The following is a 17267-nucleotide window of genomic DNA, read 5'->3' on the forward strand; positions in this document are numbered from 1 at the left end:
AAACTGTAGGCATTGTTCTCTGAGACAGCTGGCTCTCAAACATACCCTTTGGTTAGCTCTGCCAGAGTATTTTGAATGTTACTTTCTCTTTAGGAAGATGAAACCAAGCCAGGAAGTCTCTTCCTTTGTGAGTGAGCAACCATGATATGATCTCAATAATATTTTCATTATTATTTTTTCCTTTTAAAATATTTATTTATTTATATTTTATGCGAGTACTTTGCCTGCATACATGCAAGTGCATTGCATGCATGCTTGGTAGATGCAGAATCCAGAAAAGAACAGTCGACTCCCTGAAACTACAGTTATATAGATAGCTGTAAACTCTCATGTGGGTGCTAGAACCAACTATTTCTTTTGCAAAGGCAGCAAGTACTTCTAACCCATCAGTACATATATTGTGACTGGGGATGCATTTTCCTTCTTTCAGAAATAACTGTTAAAATATATTTTTCATTAACAGTATGCTACTGACATCACTTTAAAAAATTCACAACACCAACCAAAATCACAACATAATCAATAATTTTCAAAATGGTACTGTATATATTAGAAGCATAAAACATACACACACACACACAAAGTCCTGTAAAAACATGAAGTTGGAAAAACACAATATAAAATCAAAAGACCTAGAAGTTTAAAAGAAAATGACCAGAGAAAGCATTATGAGGTAAAAATCCTCCAAAAATAGCATTGGGTTCATTTTGTGTTTACATCTAGCTCTTGGCATGAGGCCTGCCCTAAAGTTTGGTTTGTATACCAAATGAGACTCCAGGCCTGACACACATGTGAACTCACAGTGATTCTGGCAACATGCACAAGGCCTTCACAGGTCCAAACCAGGTGGGCTCCCAACACTGATAGGGAAGTGCACACAAGACCCCATCCCTAATCCAGAAGCTATCTCCTGTAGACAACCACACCCAAAGGAAAACTTGGTTTTCCCCTTCTGGGTTTCACAGGATGCTTTTATTACTTTTAGTTGTCATGTACTCAGCAGACTCAGTTCAACTGTCAATCCCAAGGAACCAAAGACAGGGTCCAATGCTCACATGGTCTTTGTGACATTATGCACTGTTTCTAATAATGCAGACAGTGTGAATGTCTAGGAGTTGGATCAACACACTATGTACACACACACACACACACACACACACACACACACACACACACACACATGATATTATGACTCTTGCCATAACACCATGGATATAGGAAGCATTAATCTGAGTAGACAATGTGCTTTTTTTTAGGATCCCCATTTTTAAATTGAGGGAGTAATTTGTAATCCTAAAATGGTGTTATGTTTTCAACAGAAACAAAAGTTTCATTTAGTGTACTTTTTTCTGTAGGTATCTATAACAGTTTTGCATTGTGAGAATGTGAATGTGGTTGATAGCAAATATTAACTGTAAAATTGTGAGTACATAAACTATAAAGACTTGAATTTTTACCTGCAGTTACTACATCATGAAATCAAAGACTCTGTACACATTGTTTAATTTACTTCTTTAAGTTGTGATAAATTTTCATGAGGTTGGCAAGAAAGAGTCATCTGTGGTTTTGTAAATTTAAAGATTCATCAGCTATTAAATGACTAACTATAATCATGTTTTTATTTCTTCATTCAATTCTATCATTTTGATCTATGTACTTTGAAGAAAAGGAATTGTGGAGAAAAATGTTTATAAATATTAAATACATTTTCATGATTGATTATAATTCACAATATTTTCCTTGGGTAATTTTCTTTGATTTATTTTTATTTTACTTTATAAATTCTCATTATAGCCTTAAACTATCTATAAGATCAGCTTATTGTAGACATTTTTATTGTTTTTTAAACAGTTACATTTGGACATTTTAGATTGCCCAGTTTAGACATTCATATTTAAGCTAAAATGAATTAATTGAAATAGTATCTTCTTTTTCTGTATGTTTAAATTTAAATATAAATATTAATTTGTATTTTAGTGATACTATTGCAACTTTATGTTATTTCAGATTGAACATACTTTACACTTCTAAGTGTTACATATCAATTCAACTATATTGTTAAACTAATCACAATAATTTAATTTTGCTTTATTTTTCAGCTTGTTCACAAAAGTTATTTACATTTCAAAAAAAGAAACAAGAAATTTTTTGTATTTTATTTATTTCTCAATTTTAGGGTGAATTGAAAAATATTAAATGTTTCTTTTTCATTCACCTATTAGAGAAAAATACAAAAAAACTGAATTATTTTTTATATGGATAGTTTTGTCTTTATCCTATTCTATTTAACCAAATTCAATGTAAACTCACTGAGTGAATGAATTAGTTTTACTACCAAGAAAATCTGATTCTAGATTTGTTATATATACTAACCATATAATTAAAACATTGCTAGGGTGCATCGTGGTTTTATATAGGAAACATGAGGAACACACTGGTAATAGACAAGGTAGCACAAATACCTACACATTATTAACTGTGGTATGCCTGAAACCAAAACAGGAAAAGATATTAGCTTTCTTTGTTAGATGCATGCATACATTTGAGATAAAATTTCAACATGCTTTATTCAAATATTCATTGAAATTTTATATTACTGTTGTTTTTCCATATATATGCAAAACTTGTAATGATCATAAATAGGGATATAATACATAAACCTCATTTTATTCTTATTAGGAAAATAAAACCACATAAATTTTGCAGTTTAAATGCAATATATGGGAAGTTATTGACTATATGGGTATAAAGCAATAGTTTCTATTAGCAATTTGAGGTGATAAATATCAGACATTAAAATATCATGGAAATAAACTGAATCTAAGCATCTTCAGGATGAGAAATCCCACTATATTGTTTGATTTGCTACCAATCAGGTTCCTGTAATCTTTTTATTTACACTAACAACCATAATAATTTGTATATAATAGAGTTCAATTTTGAATTTATGTGTCTAATCAATACAATAATATTAAGTGTGGTTGTTTGAATAGGAAGGGGCCCTATGAACTCTCAGATTTGAATGGTTTGTTGCTAGTGAATGGCATTATTAGGAGGCATGGCCTTGTTAGAATAGGTGTGGTCTTGTTGAAGTAGGTGTAGTCTTGTTGAAGGAAGTGTGATACAGAGGATGGGCTTTGAATTTTCAGAAGCTTAAACCAAGTGTAGGGGCTCACTAATTTTGCTGCCTGCTAATCTTCATGTAGAACTCTTAGCTCCTTCTCCAGCATCATGTCTGTCTGACTCCTGCCGTGCTTCTTGACATGATGGACTAAACCCATGAACTGTAAGGGAACCCCAATGAAATATTTTCCTTCGTAATTGTTACCATGGTCACATTGTCTCTTAACAGAAACAGAAACTTTAAGTAAGACACTAAAGCACTGGTTGTCAACCTGTGGGTCACAATCCCTTTGGGGGGGAAAAATGACATTTTCACAGGGGTCACCTAAGACCATCACAAAACAAAGGCATTTACATTATAATTTGTAGCAGTAGCAAAATACAGTAAGGGAATAGCAACAAAAAATTTTTTTTGTGTTGGGGGATCACCAATGTGAGGAGCTGTATTAAAGGGTCATAGAACCATGAAGAGTGAGAACCATTGCACCAGAAGTATTTATTTCATACTTAGAAGGGACAAAGGGGCATTATTTTTTATTTCTTTATGATTTAACTAGTATCTTGTAACTGTTTTCATAATTGCCTCCATTATCATCTCTTGCCCTTCTCTTACTCTTACTACCTCCTTTTATCCCAGGTAGTCACCAACCTGCATCTATGTCATTTTGTACATGCAGGTCTTGTGAAGATGGTCACGGCCACAGGTGTGATGTCTTCATGATTACAATGTCCAATTTATATCGCCCAAACAGCATTTCATAATTCTCTTCTCTATTCTCTACCTCTTAAATAAGGCTTAGGAAGCAGATCAGACACTATCTCACTTGGCAAAACATCAGTAGTACATGATTAATAATGGTTAAATGTGATAAACCAGTTTGGAGTTGAAAAGTTCAAATCACAAATACTGAGAAGTGGCATCGAGGCTTATAATCATGCCCCAAAATCTAAATTACAAATTTTGCTATCAGATACCAATGAACACATAATATTTTTAACAATGTATTATAGTTTTTCCTCAAATAATAAGGAAATCAACAATATGTGTTGCTTCTTTCCTGTCAGTCTCAGTAGGAGCTCTAATTCTATCTTCCTCAGCTTTGGAACCATACTGCAATTATCAATTTCCCTAGTTTTTAGACTTTCTTGGGTCAATACTTTGCAAACCAAACATCATGAAACTGCTTAGCTGTAGATAGAAGTTTTCTGTCCTGCCTGGTCCCACAGCTGTTTAATCCCAAATAAACACACAGAGTCTTATATCAATTATAAACTGTTTGGCCGATGACCCAGGCATTTTATTGGCTGGCCCTTTTCTTAATTATTAACATATTTCTATCAAACTGTGTATTGCCACAAGGCTGTGGCTTACCTGTAATTCTCTGGCATGTTACTCCTTTGGCAGCTGCATGGTGTTCCTCTGGCAACTCTCTGTTTTTCTTCCCAGGATCTGGTCTGGTAGCTCTGACTATACTTCTTTCCTGGTTACATCCTGCCTGTCCAGTGGCCATAACAGTTTTATTTACCAAATAATATAGAAACATATATCCAAAGCATACAGAGAAAAGGCCTCTAGGGCTATAGTAGACAAGGCAATTTGAGCCTGGTGATGAGAAAGGTTGTAGAAACATGTGCATGCAGAAAGGTCCATGATTAACATGTCTGTGTGGTTCTCTGAACAGATTTGACATTCTGCCATGAGGAGAGTCCAATGTGATTTCAGGTTAAAACTGTAATCTGTACAACCATGGAGTTCTTTTACCTCATCCTTTTGATTCAGTGGCATAGATGAAGTTCAGAAAGTCTCTGCAAAATGCCAATGGAAACTGTAAGTAAAAGTGAGTAATTATCTACCTTAGTATCAAATGTAGTTGTTTAAAAAATGCCCAAGTATTCATGTTTTAAAATTTCGTGCTTTTCCTGTATTTGTTTGGCTACCATAGATCTTATGGATTTGCATAAAGAATGTTTTTGTAAAAAGTCCTTTATATTGGTGTCTCAATTACATTAGTTTTCACATTTCCATTTTACCAAGAAAATCCTTAACAAATCCTGAGAAACTAAAGGTGCAGAGTTTCAACTTTCCACATACATGAAAAGGCTGGTAATGTGTGTCTAGTTCCAGTGATATATATGATTTAAAAGTCTCACCACCTAATTAACTTTTAATGAAAATAAAATTTCTAAGAATCCCCTTGTATTTTCAGGTGGTATCAGTCAATAGCATTGTTCCAGTTGTTTATCCTTTACTAATTAGGTAGGTCTTCAGTGTTCTCATTCACTCTCCTATCAGTGGGTTCTTTTATTTTGGACATAGTCTTCCTATTAGCATTATTTTGTGGTTAACAATCTCTGAAGAGCAGAAATATTCTATAGACACTAATATACAGATCCATCACTATCTGCTATGTTAATGTATCAGGGACTCTGGAGGGTTGACTAATCTCACATATAAGTCTCTTGAGCTGTTATTGAATTAAATCATATAGGCACTAATTTCAACATAAATCTTCCCCATCCCCACTCCTTCTGTCCTATAACTATACCAGTGAGTAAGCACATGTTTTCCTCCAATTTATTGCCAAAACTCTTCACCCCACAGATTTTTCCCCCAATACAGGCCTACACTGCTTAAAGAATAAGAAAAATAAATATTAAATGATACATGAAACCTATTGTAAATCAAATATATAGTCCTTTTTTACACATCAGTTCTCTTAAGTTTTAGTCTTTGAAAGATTAAAATGTCATAATCATAGAAATTTAATGACTTCCATAAGACTAATTGGGAACTCCAGAGTAACATATAATAAAGTAATAGAAAATAATGATTTTCATGACTTTTACATCTTAAAGCCATATATGGATTTTTAAAATGTTTTAGAGACTCACATATTGTCTTTTAGTTCCAGACCTTTCTTTATTCTCTGAGAGTTAATTGTATTTCCTATATATTCCACAAATGTCAAACTACTCAAGATTAATTATTTAAATTATGTATTATTTATTTAGGGAGGAAGAGATGAGAAATTCTTTTTATCTAAATTCTTTAAAAAAGTAGTGTCATTGAATAATTGGTTTAACATTTTGTCAACTTTAACAGAGGTAAAATGTACAGACATTCTTAGTCACAATAGTAAAATGTCATGGCACCATACTTGGATCTATTATATTCATTATTATTAGAATTTAGGGGGTAGTGAGAGGTGGGATAGAAAGGAGTGTGAAAGCCTATGGAATTCATGTGTAGTTTTAAAAATAAATTACAAAGTTGTTTTTTTCTTTGCTACTGTTCAAACATTGAGAAGAGCAAATAGCTTATATTTTGAATGCTTTATATTTTGAAACAGAAACTAGATGGGCCTGGGCTTGAAGGCAAAGTCCTATAATCCCAGTGCAGAAGAGGCTAACACAGGGAGAAAGATCAATGTTTATTCTTATTTTTATTTTGTTTATACAACCATCATTGGTTGTGTGTAATGCATTTGAGCCATGTGTCACACCATATAAGTTTGGGAATGAAGAACTGTATACTCTTTGTTCTATAGTGATTTGTAGTTAGCTTGGACTTAGGAGTGCTCTAGGACCTACGCAATTTTCTGTTGCCTTAACATTGCGGTATTTGCAGTGTGACTAGACTAGAGATGATAATGGTCAAAGCTGGAACTTCTGGGAACTGGCAAGGTTTGAATTTTTCTATTTTGTTTTAATGGTTTTGAAGGGCGTAATTGAAGTCATGACCCCTCATTTGCCAAGCCCATGCCCTCCTATGGCTGTGCCCACAGTGTCAAGGAGGGGAAGCTACAAAGCATCACAGAATCACAAGCAGATTACAGGGACAGGTCCTCATAACAGGTACATATTCTAAGTGAAAGGTAGGTGAGAACTACAGCAACACACGGTGTCTACACTAGAGATGTTCAAGCACATTAGAAGAAGCTTTGAGTCACCCAGCAATAAGTTAGCTGGATTAGCTGAAGACTTACTGAGGACAAAGAGGAAGGGAGTAGGACACAGAAACTATGAATCTAATCAATGACCACACTATTCCAAGCTGATTTCTTCTTCTTTTTCTTCCCCCCACCTCACCACCCCATTTCTTTTTTCTTTTTTTTTTTTTTCGAGACAGGGTTTCCCTGTGGCTTTGGAGGCTGTCCTGGAACTAGCTCTTGTAGAACAGGCTGGTCTCAAACTCACAGAGATTCACCTGCCTCTGCCTCCCCAGTGCTGGGATTAAAGGCATATGCCACCACCGCCTGGTTGATTTCTTCTTGTTTTGCTTTTGACCTTAGATCTGTTATGATATTCCCATTCTGTACCTAAACATTCGCCTCCCTCTGAGTGTTTGTATTTGCATACAGTACAATTATTAGAAGATCATTTTTAAGCCTATAATTGGCTTATTGTGTCTTTTATTTAATTAAGTTTTTTTCTTACATTATTTTTCCCAACTTTTTTTATTTGAATTAGAAACAGGATTATTTTACATGACTATCCCAGTTCCGTTCTCCCACCTGTCCTCCCCTACCCCCCCAACTAGAACCTTATCTGTCACATATCTTTTCTGCTGCCCCTGGATGGTGAGGCCTTCCATAGGGTGTCATCAGAGTCTTTCGTATCCTTTGGGATAGGGCCTAGGCTCACCCCCGTGTGTCTTGGTGCAGGGAGTATTCCTCTATATGGAATATGCTCCCAAAGTCCACCTCTGATCTCTCCTCTCCCCCACCCCATAAGTTTCCTCTGTTAAACCATTGACTCACATTGAATAATAGCACAGATTCCTTGACTAGTTTTTATTATGTCACACTAAAAGAAAGAATGGGTTTGTTACCAAAGGTAGGAGCTGAAAAAAGTGTTTAAAAAAAAAAAAAACTCATTGTCACACAACAAATAAAAGACCCAGAGACTGATATTGGGGTTCAAGTTTCAAGCTGAAGATTAAAAAGGAAAGCAGCTGGCTGCCAGCTCTTACCTCTACCTCAGACTGAAAGGCAATTCTGGCTCCAACAAACCTCAGACTGCAATCCCAAACTATGATCCTCTCCTCAACATGGATGGACAATTTTGAGGCTGACTACTGAAGACCTTGCTCCTATCTTTGTTTTTTGTTTTTGTTTTTTTTCACTTTTTATTTACTTTTTATTTTAGAAATAACCTTTTTTTACATATCAATCCCCCCATTCCCTCACCCTCCAATCCTCCCATGCCCCCACAACCCACCCACAACCAATTACCCAAGGATAGTGAGGGCTTCCAGGGGGGATAATAAAAGTCTGTCACATCATTTAGGGGAGGGACTAAGCACTCTTTCAGGTATCTGGGCTGCCATAGTATTCCACCTTAGGGAATGAGCCCACAAAATTCATTTGTGAACTAAGGATAAACACTGGATCCATTGTTAGAAGTCTCTCAGACTTCCCAGGCCTCCTATCTAGCACTCACATTCAGAGGGCAAGGTTCGGTCCAATGCTGGTTACCCAGCCTTATGACTAGTATCTCCATGCTCTCACTGGGTCAGGTCAACTGTTTCTGTGAGTTTCTCCAACATGGTCTTGGCTCCCTTTAGTCATGGCTTCCCCCTCTCTACAACTAGATTCCAGTAGTATGGCTCAGTGTGTAGCTCTGGGTGTCTTCTTCTGCTTTGATCAGCTACCTGATGAAGGCTATAGGATGGCAACCAAGGTAGACATCAATCTCAGTATAGGGGAAGGGCATTAAAGGAAGTGTCTCCACTATTGCCTGGATTCTTAGTTGGGGTCATCCCTGTGTATCCTTGAACTTTTCCCTAGTGCCAGACCTCTCTCCCAAACTATATTGACTCCTCTATCAATGTAGTGCCTTTCTTGCTCTCCTCTATTCCTCCGCTGTCTCTGTCTTCCTGATCCCTCTTGCTCTCCTTCCCCATCCTCTTCTCCACTTCTATTTTTCCGACCTGCCTCTTGTCTCCCCCCATGCTCCCAATTTGCTCAAGGTATGTTTTTGCTTTCCCCTCTTTCAGGGACTGTGTATTTTTATTGGGGGGTCCTCCTTATTTCCTAGTTTCTCTGATGGTGTGGATTGTAGACAGGTAGTCTTTGGCTCTTTGACTAATATCCATATATGAGTGAGTACATACCATGCTTGTCTTTCTGTGATTGGGTTACCTCACTCAGGGTGTTTTGTTCCCATTCCATCTATCTCCTGTGAATTTCAAGATTTCATTGTTGTTTTTTTTTTCTGGTGAGCAATACTCTATTGTATAAATATAGCACATTTTCTCCATCCATTCATTGCTTGAGGAGCATTTAGGTTACTTCCAGGTTCTGGCTATTGCAAACAAGGCTGCTATGAACATATATCCTTGTTGTGTAATTGTGCATATTTGGGTATATGCTCAAAAGTACAGTTGCTGGATCTTGAGGTAGACTGATTCCCATTTTCCTGAGAAAATGCCATACTTGTTTCCAAAGTGGTCATACATCTTTGAATTCCCATCAGCAATGGAGGAGTGATACTTTTTCCCCACACCCTTTCCAGAAGAGACCTTCATTGGTGTTTTTGATTTTAGCCATTCTGACCAGTGTAAGATGGTATCACAGAGTTGTTTTGAGTTGCATTTCCTGTATGGCTAAGGATGTTAAGCACTTTCTTGTGCCTTTTAGCCATTTTAGATTCCTCTATGGAGAAATCTCTATATAGTTCTGTATCACACTTTTAAATTGGAGTATATGGTGTTTTGGTGGCTATCTTCTTGGGTTTTTTGTATATTTTGGAAATCAATCCTCTTTCAGATGTGGGGTTGAATATCTTTTCCCATTCTGTGGGCTGCCTTTTTGTCTTGTTGACTGTGTCCTTTGTCTTACAAAAGCTTTTCAGTTTCAGGAGGTCCCATTTATTAATTGTCCACCTCATGTCTGTGCTACTGTGCTACTGTTTTTATATTCAGGAAGCGGCCTAATGTACAAAATTTTTCAAGGGTACTCCCCCACACTTTCTCTACTAAGAGGTTCAGTGTGGCTGGATGTATTTTGAGTTCTTTGATCCATGTGGACGTAAGATTTGTGCATGGCATAAATATGGATCTATCTCAGTCTTCTACATGTCAGCATCCAGCCTTGCCAGCACCATTTGTTGAAGAGGCTTCCTTTTAATTTCCATTGTAAAACTTCAGATTCTTTCTCAAAGATCAGGTGTATGTAGGTATGTGGGTTAATATCAGGGTTTTCAAAGTGATTCCATTGGTCTCTCTGTCTATTTTGATGCCAATACCAAGATGTTTTCAGGACTATAGCTCTACAATAGAGCTTGAAGTCAGGGACAGTGATGCCTCCGGAAATTCCTTTATTGTTCAGGGTTGTTTTGGCTATCCTGGGTCTTTTCTTTTTACATATAAAGTTTAGTATTGTTCTTTAAAGGTCTGTGAAAAATTGTGTTGGGATTTTTATGGGGATTGCATTGAATCTGTAGATTGCTTTTAGCGAGATTGTCATTTTTACTATGTTGATACTACCTATCCAAGATCATGGAAGATCTTTCCATTTTCTGGTACCTTCTTTAATTTCTTTCTATAAAGATTCAAAGTTCTTGCTAAAGAAGTATTTCACTTCTTTGTTTAGCATTACCCCAAGATATTTTCTGTTGTTTGTAGCTATTGTAAAGGGTGATGTTTCTCTGATTTCTTTCTCAGTCCATTTATAGTCTGTATATAGTAGGGCCATTGATTTTTTTTTTTTGAGTTAATCTTGTATCCTGCCACATTGCTAAAGATGTTTGTCAGCTGTAGGAGTTCCATGGTAGATTATTTCAGGTCACTTGTGTAAACTATCATGTCATCTGCAAATAGTGAAAGTTTGACTTCTTCCTTTCCAATTTGTATCCTCTTGATCCCCTTTTGTTGTCTTATTGCTCTAGCTAGAACTTCCAGTACAATATTGAAGAAATACTGAGGGATTGGACAGCCTTGTCTTGTTCCTGATTTTGGAGGAATCATGTTGAGTTCCTCTCCATATAGTTTGATCATGGCTGTTGGTTTGCTATATATTGCTTTTATTGTGTTTATTTATGTTCCTGTTACTCCTGATCTCTCCAAAACCTTTAACCTGAAGGTGTGTTGTATTTTGCCAAAGGCTTTTTCAGCATCTAGTGAGATGATCATGTGGTTTTAATTTTGCAGTTTGTTTATATGGTGGATTATATTGATGGATTTTTGTATGTTGTACCATCCCTGCATCCCTGGGAAAAAGCCTACTTGATCATAGTGGATGACTTTTCTGATGTATTCTTGGATTCAATTTGCCAGTATTTTGTTGAGTACTTTTTCATCAATGTTCATGAGGTATATTGGTCTGTAGTTCTCTTTCTTAGTTGTGTCTTTCTGTGACTTGGTTACCAAAGTAATTGTAGCCTAGTAAAAAGAGTATGGCAATGACCCTTCTGTATCTATTGTGTGGATCAGTTTAAGGGGTATTGGTAATAGCTCTTCTTTGAATTTCTGGTAGAATTCTGCACTGAAACCATCTGGCCCTAGGCTTGTTTTTGGTTGGGAGACATTTGATGACTGCTTCTATTTCATTAGGGGTTATAGGTCTATTTAAATTGCTATATGTTTTGATTTAATTTGCTAAATGATATCTATCCAGAAAATTGTCCATTTCCTTTAGATTTTTGAATTTTTTGAAATACAAGATTTCAAAGTATGACCTGATGTTTCTCTGGATTTCCTCTTTGTCTGTTGTTATGTCCCCCTTTTTATTTCTGATTGTGTTAATTACCATGCTCTCTCTGCCTTTTGGTTAGTTTGGGTAAACATTTATCTATCTTGTTGATTTCTCAAAGAACCAATTCCGTGTTACATTGATTCTTTCTATTGTTTTCTTTGTTTCTAATTGATAGATTTCTGTCCTCAATATGATTATTTCCTGGTGTCTACTCCTCTGGTGTGAGTTTGCTTCTTTTTGTTCTAGAGCCTTCACTTGTGATGTTAATTCTCTAGTGTGACAAATCTCCAGTTACTTCATGTGGGTTCTTAGTGCTATGAACTTTTCTCTTAGCACTGCTTTCTAAGTGTCTAATAAGTTTGGGTATGTTGTGTCTTCATTCTCATTGAGTTCTAGGAAGTACTTAATTTCTTTTTTATTTATTCTTCCTTAACCCAGGAATGGTGCAATTGTGTGTTGTTCAATTTCCATGAGTTTATTGGTTTTCTGCAATTTGTGTTGCTGTTGAATTCTAACTTTAAATCATGGTGGTCCGATAAGATAGAGAGGGTTATTTCATTTTTTATACATGTTGAGGTCTTCGATGTAGCAGTTATTCATTCAATTGTAGAGAAGTTTTCATGGGGTACTGAAAAGAAGGTATATTCTTTTGTATTTGGATGGAATGTTCTATAGATGTCTGTTAAACTCAATTTGGTCATAACTTTTATTAGTTCCTTTGTTTCTTTGTTAAGTTTCTGTCTGGTGGTCCTGTCTAGTAGTGAAAGTGGGGTGTTGAAGACTCCCACTATAAGTGTGTGAGGTTTTATGTGTGATTTGAGCTTTAGTAATGTGTCTTTAAGAATGTGTGTTCCTTCATATTTGGGGCATAGATGTACAGAATTAAGACTTCATCCTGATGGACTTTTCCTGTGATGAATATGAAATGACCTTCTCCATATCTTTTCATTAATTGTAATGTGAAATCTAACTCATTAGATATAAGGATTGCTACACCAGCTTGTTTCTTGTGTCCATTTGATTGGAAACTCTTGTCCTAACCTTTTTCTCTGAGGTAATGTGTGTCTTTGATATTGATATGTGTTTCTTGGAATCAGCAGAAGGGTGGATTATGTCTTTGTATCCATTCTCTTATCCTGTGTCTTTTTATAGGCAAGTTAAGATCATTGACAATGAGGGATATTAATGACCATTGATTGTTTATTCATGTTTGTTTTGGATTTGGTGGTGGTGGTGGTGGTATTGTGTGTGTATTCCCACTCCCCCTTTTTCTTTTTGATTCTGGTAAAGTGAGACTATCTATTGCCTATGTTTTGTGAGTTTAGTTATCTTCCTTGGGTTAGAGTTTTCTTTCCAATATTTTCTGTAGGGCTGGATTTGTGGATATGTGTTGTTTAAATCTGGTTTTGTCATGGAATATCTTGTTTTCTCTATCTTTAGTGATTGAAAACTTTGCTGGGTATACTAGTCTATGATGATGTCCATGGTCTCTTAGTGTTTGTAGAACATCTATCCAGGACAATTCTAGCTTTTAGCGTTTCCATTGAGAAGTCACATGTAATTCTGATGTCTGTCTTTATATCTTACTTGGCCTTTTTCCTTTGCTGCTCTTTCATAGGCATATCATTCTTTAATTTGGGGAAGTTTTCTTCTATGATTTTGTTGAATACGTTTTCCTTACCCTTGAGCTGTATTTCTTCACTTTCTTCCATACCCATTATTCTTAGGTTTGGTCTTTTCACGGTATCCCATATTTCCTGGATGTGTTGTGTTAGGGATTTGTTGGACTTGAGATTCTCTTTGGTCAACGACTGTATTTCCTCTGGGTCTTCACACCTGAGATGCTTTCTTCTATCTTTTATATTCTATTGGTTATACTTCCTTCTTTAGATCCTGATTGTTTACCCAGCTTTTCAATTTCCAGCATGCCTCCTTCTGTGTTTTATTTTTTCTGTTTCCACTTTCAAGCCTTGAACTGTTTCAATTGTTTCCTTCACTTGTTTGCCTGTTTTTTCTTGGCTTTCTTTGCATTCTTTAAGGGATTTGTTTATTTCTTGAAATTTTGTTTGTCTTTTCTTCCATTTCCTGTAATTTTTTTTGTTTTTCTTTCATTTCTTTAAGTTATTTTCCAATTTCCTCTCTGAGGGTCTCTATTATCTTCATAAAGTTGTTTTTAATGTCCTTCTCTTCTGCTCCATGTGCCTTGGGATGTTCAGGTCTGATGTAGAGTTCCTTGATTCTGGTGGTGTCATATTGGTCTTTCTGTTGTTGAGTGTGTTCTTATACTATTGTCTTCCCATATCCTTCTCCTCTTGTCTTCTGGTGACATAGGTGGGCCAAGACTTTGAGGTCTTGCAAGTCTGGATGGTCCGGCCTCCACTGGTTTTCTCCTCACTCAAGCACAGGGTATAGGGGGGGCAACACTCAAGTGGAGGGCAGAGGGCAGAGGGTGGAGTGGTGGCCAAGACTAAGGTGTGGTCAGACACCAGGTAGTCCATCCTGCCAGGATTGCTCCACTACATGCCAAGGAGGCCCAGGGAGATCCATGAGGCAGGTAGTAGGCTTTTTGCCCCAGCAGAGGCCACACTCACCTCAAGCAGAGGATGGAGGGTGGCCATGCTCCTATTGTTTATATCTCTCTAGAGCTGGAGTTAAAGGCACATAGCCCTGGGTGGCCTTGACTTCAGAGTAATCCATCTGCCATTGTCTCTTGAGTCCTAGGATTAATGGCGTGTACCATCCCTGCCTGATCTCAACAGCTTGAGGCTGACCTTATTTTCGGAATCCTCAGGCAGGCTTTAATAAATAAATTGTAAATAATATACCACCATAATTCATGTCAATTTTTACATTTTTTTTTTACTTTTGAGAATTTCCTCTGTAAGTACTGTGTTTTTATCACTTCCTCCACCACTTCTCCCTCCAGTTTCTTTCACATTGCCTTCCACATTTATGATTTCTTCTTTAGATATTATTGTTATTCTTGTTCATATGTTCATGTGTTTAGAGCTGACCAGTTCAGATTAGATAATATATTAAGGAGCTCATTTCTGGGGAAAGCTTTTTCTCCCTCTCTTATCAGCCTTGACTGTCTATAGATTTTTGTCTAGGGGTAGTACCTTGTGACAGAGAGTCAGAACTTGTGAGAAGGAATAGAATAAGTGATTGTGGAATGCTTAGACCAAAATAGTATAGCTACATCACCCAAACCTTGAGTCATATCACAGAAGATGGGATGGAAACCATTCCAAGATTCAGAAGGCCAAAATGCCCACTGCTATATATTGTCTTGTAGACCTCACATGGTAACTGTTCCCATGAAGTCTCAACAATGTGATTGCCTATGCATGACATGCATGACAACACAATATTATATTTCATACTTGCAAAGAGCTGTGTTGTATTATAAATACCTGAAATCATTGTTCTCATTCTTAAGAAAATTTACCTCCCATGTTTTTGGTCATTTAAGAGAATAAAAGAGCTGCACTGCTAAATGGTGAAGAAATCTGCCAGGAGAGAATGAAATGTACAAGAGAGGAAAGAAGTACTAGACAAAGTTGCAGAAATGGCCCTGGGTCAAAAGAACTAGAAAAAAGAAGCAACCCATTTTCCAAAGCTAGTGAAATACAGGTATCACACTGCTATGTTTTATTTTCTGTCAGTTATTTGCAGCTTTTATATCTTCCTAACTATATCATCAGCTTCTCTTTTCTCAAAGAGGTTGACTGTCCTGTCTAAGTCAAAAAGTATGGGATAAGTGAGAGACAGAGAGACAGAGAGATAGAGAGACATACAGAGAGAGACAGAGAGAGAAGCCATATTTTACCAACAGAAATGCTTGTCTCTAGAGCCATATTTTATGCAACTGTTGCATTATAACTGGCTCTGTACTCTTTATGACATGATGTTATAAAATATGTATTAGTACATTCAGTTCCTTTTTTAAAAATAACACCAGTAGCACAGACACTGAGATTGACAATTAATAAGTAGGACCTCTGAAAGTGAGAATATTCTGTAAGGCAAAGGACACAGTGAACAAGACAAAATTGCAGCCCACAGAATGAGAAAAGATATTCACTAACCCTACATCTGACAGAAGGATGATTTCCAAAATATACAAAGAACTCAAGAAGCTAGTCACCAAAACACCAAATAATCCAATTAAAAAGTGGGGGTACAAAACAGAAATTTCAATAGAGGAACCTAAAATGGCTGAAAGACACATAAGAAAGTGGTTAACATCCTTAGCCATAAGGGAAATGCAAATCAAAATAACTCTGAGATACCATGTTGCTTCTGTGAGAATGGCTAAAATCAAAACCACTAAGGACAGTTTATGATGGAAAGGATGTGGAGAAAGGGGAACACTCCTCCACTGCTGGTGGGAGTGCAAACTCATATAGCCACTTTGGAAATCAGTATGGCTGTTCCACAGGAAAATGGGAATCAGTCTCCCACAAGATCCAGCAAGAGACTGTATTCTGAAGATGTGGCTTTATTAGAAAAGCAGTCTGTCTCTATAACTTCACGTTGAGAAAGCAGGGGTAGCACAGGGGAATTTGGGGAAAGTCAAAGGAGGTCTTGGAAGGAGGGAGATGGGATGACTTAGTTAAGCAATGAGCTTGCCAAGGAAAGGAAATGCTGTTCCTGTGATTGAGCTGTATTGGCAGAGTGCTTGGGAATGGGCATCTGAAGACAGAATACAACAGCTGCACATTCTGTGTGTGCTTCATTAGTATTTAGGCACTTGTACTGGCCTGCCTTTGGAGTTCTGATAAGAGATGGCCTTTCCTGCTGTGACTAAGAGTACCTCTTCAATATGTTCCCATTTAAATGGGCCCTGCCCACCTCCCATCTCTCTATCTTTAATTCCCTCCATCTCTCTGTCTGTCTGTCCATCCCCCTCTCTCTCCTTCTCTTCTCTCTTTCCTCCCTGGAGGTCTGTCTCCCCACACCCCTTTTCCCTTTTTATGATTCCTTTACCTAAATAATAATTAAAAAACTGTCCACTTGAAGTCTGTTGCATGCAGTCTTCCTCTCTGAAGACACTTTTTAAAAATTACAATATGCTTGATTCTGTAATTGTGATATTTTTACATTTTAATCATATGCTGTAAGCATACAATTGTTACAATAATAAAACCCAGATGAACAATTACCTAATCAAGTCTCTCTTAGTCACATCTCAATCTGTACCTTGTTGTACTTACTAGGTTTAGAAACCAATAGCCTATATTTCCTCTTTCTCTTCCACCTATTGGGCAATTAATCAATATTAATATAATTCATGCAAATACACACATGAATATTTTTAAATAATTTCTTCTAATGCCAACAATGTGAACTCTTTTCTGTGAATGTTTGAGAATTTGAGTATCTGAAATATTAACAAAAATAGCCAAAAGCAAAGAGCTGATAAATATGTTTAGTTTTAACTTAAAT

This window comes from Cricetulus griseus, chromosome 4 (assembly GCF_003668045.3).
Source record: "Cricetulus griseus strain 17A/GY chromosome 4, alternate assembly CriGri-PICRH-1.0, whole genome shotgun sequence".
In the NCBI taxonomy this organism is placed as follows: Eukaryota; Metazoa; Chordata; class Mammalia; order Rodentia; family Cricetidae; genus Cricetulus; species Cricetulus griseus.